Source organism: Saccopteryx bilineata, chromosome 3, assembly GCF_036850765.1.
Source record: "Saccopteryx bilineata isolate mSacBil1 chromosome 3, mSacBil1_pri_phased_curated, whole genome shotgun sequence".
In the NCBI taxonomy this organism is placed as follows: Eukaryota; Metazoa; Chordata; class Mammalia; order Chiroptera; family Emballonuridae; genus Saccopteryx; species Saccopteryx bilineata.
In genome coordinates this window covers 273375575-273382503 of record NC_089492.1, presented here as the reverse complement: position 1 = coordinate 273382503, position 6929 = coordinate 273375575, and the positions used below count along the sequence as shown (strand labels likewise).

General features: G+C 45.1%; 1 non-coding gene and 1 pseudogene across 1 annotated transcript; both read right to left on the bottom strand.

The window, feature by feature from the left end:
* Positions 1-1289: 1289 nt before the first annotated feature.
* On the bottom strand, positions 1290-1365 carry TRNAA-AGC (transfer RNA alanine (anticodon AGC)). Its single transcript has one exon. It is a non-coding gene; the product is annotated as a tRNA-Ala (tRNA).
* A 3537-nt stretch (positions 1366-4902) lies between these two features.
* On the bottom strand, positions 4903-5041 carry LOC136332549 (U2 spliceosomal RNA; annotated as a pseudogene).
* Between the last annotated feature and the right edge of the window lie 1888 nt (positions 5042-6929).

Sequence of the window (6929 nt, the reverse complement as noted above, 5' to 3'; positions counted from 1 at the left end):
CGGGCCTCTCCATAGGGGTGCTGTGTCTCCTTATAACATGGCAGCTGGCTTCTCCATCCAGGAGAGTGAGGTCAAAGCCAAGTCTTTTATGACATAACCTCAAAAATCACATGCCATCTCTCCTGCCATATCCTGTTGGTCACCCAGGTCCACCCTATTTAACGTGGGAGGGGCCTGTACAAAGACCTGATCTGCAGGAGGTGGGGATTGCTGGGGACAATGGAGGCTGGCTCCCACACCAGCCTTCAGGTCAGTCTTCAGAGATATGAACCTCATACCCTGAGGTTTCTCTGCCTCCCAGAACTAAGTAAGTGGTCTTAAGCAGCTCTTCCATCCCATGGTGGGCTCTGCTGAAGAGAGTGAAGATGACGCCCAGTGCAGGCCCCATGAGCATCCCTTCGGCTCTCCCCGCTTTCTGCATCCAGCAGTGAGTTCCAGCAGCAGCACAAGATGTTCCCAGGCTGTTATGCTCTTCCAATAGCATCTTCAGCCTTTGGCATCTCATGATTTCCTTTTTTTAAGGCACAGATCAGTTTGGGATCCTAGGGACAACCTCAAACCCACTAACTCTGACCCCACCTCACTCTGCCAGTCTGTAGCAATTAAGGTGACCAATCGTCCTCCTTTAGAGAGGACAGTCCTTTTGTAAGTTCCATCCTCCCTCGAAAAGGGTCCTCCTACATGTCCTCCTTTTTGATATTGGAAGACTAATCTGTAAATGTCCGTATTTGATCGATGCAGAGTCAGTCCATTGCATGTGATGTGATGTATTTGTATCTAAATGAGTACATTTTTCTTACAATTAATATTAAAAATTAATAGGCATGTAAGCATAATTACAATATAAAACATTACAAATGTTTTTATTATGCCTTTATCATATAGTGTATTATTGTTGCAATGAATAAAATGTTTCTTTTATTTACAATAGTTTTCTTCAATTTATTTTTTATTTTTTATTTATTTATTTATTTTCTTTTTTCATTTTTCTGAAGCTGGAAACAGGGAGAGACAGTCAGACAGACTCCCGCATGCGCCCGACCGGGATCCACCTGGCACACCCACCAGGGGCGATGCTCTGCCCACCAGGGGGCGATGCTCTGCCCATCCTGGGCGTCGCCATGTTGCGACCAGAGCCACTCTAGCGCCTGAGGCAGAGGCCACAGAGCCATCGCCAGCGCCCGGGGCCATCTTTGCTCCAATGGAGCCTTGGCTGTGGGAGGGGAAGAGAGAGACAGAGAGGAAAGCGCTGCGGAGGGGTGGAGAAGCAAATGGGTGCTTCTCCTGTGTGCCCTGGCCGGGAATCGAACCCGGGTCATCCGCATGCTAGGCCGACGCTCTACCGCTGAGCCAACCGGCCAGGGCTTCAATTTATTTTTGTCCTTCGTTTTCATTGTAAAAAAGTTGGTCACCTTACAATTAAGGTGCCTTTGGAAGCCAGGGACTGAAGCTGACTCAGCCAGTAGTGGAAGGTTGCCAGAGTTTGTCACAGGATGGAAGGAAGCTGAAAAGCCAGGATCCAGGAAGGGCAGGGACCAGGCAATCCTGTAGAACATTAACGAAGGGGGCTGGGGGTCCTGGGTTTTCACTCTGGAGAACAGCCATCAGTAGACTTAATACCAAAGCCCCTGACTCTGCTCTAATTTCCTGGCAGACAAAATCTGATTGGTTTAACTTGAGTCAGGTGGTCATCCTGGTCCAATCACGGCTGGGAAAGGGGTGGGTCCCATCCCTTGTGGTGTATGATGTAGGCAGGTCTCAGAGCCAGTAATATTCCCGAAAGTCCCCAGACTCACTAAGAGATAGCTGTTTAGAAAGAGAATGGTTCTGTGCAGAAATAAAGTATCTGAAATAGTATTAGGGAGTTCCAAAATCACATTGCATCCCTTTCCCCTTTCTAGAATCTTTCTGGGACTTTGAGAGCCACCCACTTATTCAAAAAGCTTTCTTCTTGCTTATTCTTCCTCTCTGAGTATCCTGCCTGGAACCTGGCACCTACTTATGGGCTTCAAAGTCACTTCAAAATGTGGTTCAGGCCCTGGCCAGTTAGCTCAGTTGCTTAAGCATCATCCTGAAACAACAGGGTTGTGGGTTTGATCCCCAGTCAGGGCACATATGGGAAGCAACCAATGAATGAACAACTAAGTGGAACAATGAATGAATGCTTCTCTTTCTCTCTCTCTCTCAAAAAAAAAAAAAATCAATCAATTTTTAAAAACCATTTAAAAAATTGTGGTTCGAAGGCTACTACTTCAGAATCACCTGGGAAGCTTGTTAAAAATCCAGGTTCAGGGATTGGGGCAAGGTCTCTGTATTTAAATCCACTCCATGGAGGATCCTAACACACAGCAAAGGGTAAGAAGCACCACCTTAGAGGGCTTCAGATGTAGCCTCAGCCCAGCTGACCTGAGCCCCACAAGGTAATAGAGCTCTCTGGGAGGCCACTTCTCCACCCCTTTCCCTTCCACCCTCCCTTGACCATTTTTAAAAATTTATTGATTGATTTTAGAGAAGAAGGGAAAGGGAGAGAGACAGAAACATTAATCTGCTCTTTTTCTTTTCTTTTTCTTTTTTTGGTGTGTGACAGAGATAGAGACAGTCAGAGAGAGGGACAGATAGGGACAGACAGACAGGAAGGGAGAGAGATGAGAAGCACCAATTTTTTGCTGCAGCACCTTAGTTGTTCATTGATTGCTTTCTCATATGTGCCTTGACCAGGGGGCTACAGCAGACCGAGTGACCCCTTGCTCTAGCCAGTGACCTTGGGCTCAAGCTGGTGAGCCTTGCTCAAGCCAGATGAGCCCACACTCAAGCTGGTGACCTCAGGGTCTTGAACCTGGGTCTTCCATGTCCCAGTTTGACGCTCTATCCACTGCGCCACCACCTGGTCAGGCACATCAATCTGCTCTTGCATGTGCTCTGACTGGGGCTCAAACCAGCAACCTCTGTGTATCTGGACAATGCTTTAACCCAGTGGTAGTCAATCTGGTCCCTACCGCCTACTAGTGGGCGTTCCAGCTTTCATGGTGGGTGGTAGCAACCAAAGTATAAATAAAAAGATAGATTTAACTATAGTAAGTTGTTTTATAAAGATTTATTCTGCCAAACTTAGTGAAAATCTGACATAAAGTACTTGGTAAGTAATTATTATTATATACTTTAACTTGCTGTAACTCTGCTTTATAAATTTTATAAAGTAAAGTTACTTCCATACTTTATAAATCACCATTACTGTGGAACTGGTGGGCGGTTAGAAAATTTTACTTCTAACAGAGATACAAAAGTGGACAGTAGGTATAAAAAGGTTGACTACCCCTGCTCTAACCAATCGAGCTATCCAGCCAGGGCATTTTGACCATTTCTTGATCTTGTCCCAGCATTCTCTGGAGATCCTCATGCCCCTCTCCTAGAAGAAGCATGGCCTGCTGGGACATGCACCTTTTGTTCTCACCCTCATCTTGGTCCATCTTTTCTTTTTTTCCCTACCTTCATGTTCCTTCTGTTCTGATTCTCTCCAGTACTCGTTTTAAATTTAATTTTATCATTTAAAAACCTTCTATATTTACACAAACAACCTGAAACACTTCTTTGAAGCTAGGTGATAAATAACCAAATAAGGGAATGAATTTCAATTATTTCTATTCCTAGGGTGTTATTAGTCCCTGTGCACATGAGCCTAATGAGCATTGCAGTAGGATTTCTAATTATCCTTAATGAGCTTCCAAAATTCATGGACATCATGACTGTTGCCCAAATGACTCAGTGAATCAAGACTCCTGGTATCTACACGCATCCGTGTGGACTCTTGGCTTTGGCTAGTGGAGTATCAGCAACCATGACAACCAGGTCTGATGAGTGCAGTGCTTTGGGATTTTCTCTAGGAACTCTCATGGAGCTACCATGTGAGGAAATCTAGCTTGGACTATCTTCCTTGAGGATGAAAAGCCACATGAAGAGGGAGGCCTAGCCATCCCCACTGTCCCAGCTGACCCCACCCCTCAGCTATTCCTCCAGCTGAATGCAGCTACACTAATAAGCCCTGGAAAAACCAGCATAAGAATGCAACCAACCCACAGAATCATAAGAAATAACAAACCATTATTTTAAGTCCTAAATTTTGGCTCTTTTGTTATGCAGCAATAGCTGACAAATACATAAGATTATAGTACTAACCATAGAAAAGAGTTTCTCTGCTACTATTTCAACCTGATACTCTGTAGCCTCATAGAGATCTGCAATAGGGGAACAGTCCAAAAATACAGTGCTTTAAACAAGATTGTTTTTTTTCTTGTATGCAAGAGGTCAGAAGTAGGTGGTTTGGGGATAGTGAGGCAACTCTGCCCCCCCTCTCACAATGGTTTTTCCATGTCTGGATCCAAAGTGAATGCTCCAGCTCTTGCTATTTTCTCACCAGCAAGAAGAGAAAAGAGTAAGGGGAGAGCATGCCCAATCCTTTTGATTTTTTTAAACTTATTGATTATAGAGAGAGGAAGAGAGGAAGAGAGAGAGAGAGAGAGAGAGAGGAGCATTGGTCTGTTGCTGTATACGCCCTGACCAGGGATTGAACCGACAACCTTTGTGCTTTGGAGCAATGCTCTAACCAACTGAGCTATCCAGCCAGAGCCATGCCCAGTCTTTTTAAGGGCCAAGCCTGAATGTGGCACATATTACTTCTATTCATATTCCTTGGGCATATATGGCTTCACCTACTTGCAAAGGACATATGTTATCTAGCTAGGCAGCATGTGCCCAGCTAAAAATATGGTAGTTCTTTTTACTAAAAAAAAGCAGAAACTAAATATTAGAGAATAACCAGCAATCAATGCTACAGTCTGCCTCCTTGGTGAGTATTCTCATCAATAAATCAGTGCTCCATAGACTAGATAGTTTTATTTCTCCTTATAAATCAACACTAGTCATAAAGGAAATGTACCAATTGGTTAGGATGGTTTAGGCTGCAAGTAACAATACCCAAAGTTGCCTAAGGAATTGAGTTTTATTATCTTCACACTTGATCTTAGCCAAAAGGCTGAGAAGTGATTTAAAATTTTTTTCCATTGATTTGAGAGAGAGAAAGAAAAACATTAACTCATTGTTTCACTTAGTTATACACTCCTTGATTCTTCTTTTACATGCCCTGACTGGGGTAGAACCTGCAACATCTGGTGTGCTGGGTTGACACTTTATCTACTGAGCCACCTGGTTAGAGTGTAATTATTATTGTCTTAAGAGGTCTTGAGGTAGAACATTTTGAAATCAATACTCCTTTCTGCCTTCCCATCTTCTGTGTCAAGGGTCCCTCCTTCATGGCTGAAAGATGGCCGCTGTGGCTCCCAGTACTATATCCACAGATAAAAATAATAATAGCTACTAGATATCAGGTGCTCACCATGAGCCAGAACTATCTAAACATTTAAGATGTATCCACTCATTTGATCTTCACAACAACAGATGAGGAAAAAAATCAAGTAACTCACTCAAGATCGCATAGCTAATCAGAGGCAACCAAACTTTTAACCATGCTTCTGAGTCCCCACTTTGATGAGCGTTCCCAAAAATCCCCAGGAAACTTCCTCTTATGTCTCACTGGCTAGGACAGGGTCACATGTCTACCCCGACCCAATCACAGTGGAGGGGAGTGGAAATACATATAATTATCTTTGACCAATCATAATGCTCTACCTCCATCCTCTCCCCTGAACAAAACATAGACTTCTTTTTAATGGGGTAGCAGGGGGCAAAACCGGGTTTAGCTGGGGGTTCCAAGCTTACTAGGATTGAAACAGGTTGGCTCAGACCCCATCCCTCACTCTCTACCAGACTTCTGCAATTTCTCAGGCTTACAATCATGTGTCTCTGGTCTGCTTCTTCTGAATTCGAGCAGCTGTTCCCTTTATTTCTACCCTGGAATTGACTCAAACAGGATGTAGCCCGTTTCTTCTCCCAAGAAACCATGAATAGCAGGCTGCTGCTCTGTGAGCAGAATTTCACTGAAGATGCGTGGGTTTCTGGAAGTGATAGAGATGCTCAGCACACAACTGAAAGTGGCACTGGGACATCTCTGTGCTGCGGCCACCAGGTGGTCCTCATTCATCTTTCACCGCCCCTCAGCTCCAACTTCCCCCACCCCCACCCCCGCCGTCCACACAGGACTGCCTGCTCCCATCGCTGGCTCAACTTCCCCCTTCCCTCCTTCCTTCATAGCCTCGGAGTCGCCTCACCGCCCGCAGGGGCTTCCGGTGCTCGCTCCTAACACCAACAGTTTGAACAATTCGGCCCTTCCTAGCCCCTCCTACTCTGAAACTGGCAACTCGCAGACTTCTTTTGCGGTTGAAACCCAACAATGGGCCTCCAAACCCAACAAGGGGCCTCCAAACGGAAGGACCATCTATTTAACAACACAGCGGCTACTCTCCTGAGAAGGAAAGGGGAAACTTTTATAATACCAACGTAATAAATACCAACGCCTCCCTCTGGACTCCTCCAGGTGCATTGGAAATTGAAATTTCAGAATAAGCTGACATCCAAGAGGGTTCTTCCTCCCCTCATCCGGCCTCCCTAAACACCCTCAGTTCACAGTTAAGGACATGGTCACTTTTCCAGAATCTGAGGGGGTGACATCAAACTGCATTAAAAGAGTTTTCTAAACCCGTTTCCCAATCTGGGTGCCTCTGGATGCCTCCAGTGGTTACTCTTCCTGGCCAGCTGGTTCTCTGCCTCTGAGGCTCAAAACCAGGGGTCCCCAAACTACTGCCTGAGAGCCGCATGCGGCCCCCTGGGGCCATTTATCCGGGCCTGCTGCACTTCCAGAAGGGGCACCTCTTTCATTGGCTGTCAGTGAGAGGAGCATAGTTCCCATTAAAATATTGGTCAGTTTGTTGATTTAAATTTACTTGTTCTTTATTTTAAGTATTGTATTTGTTCCCGTT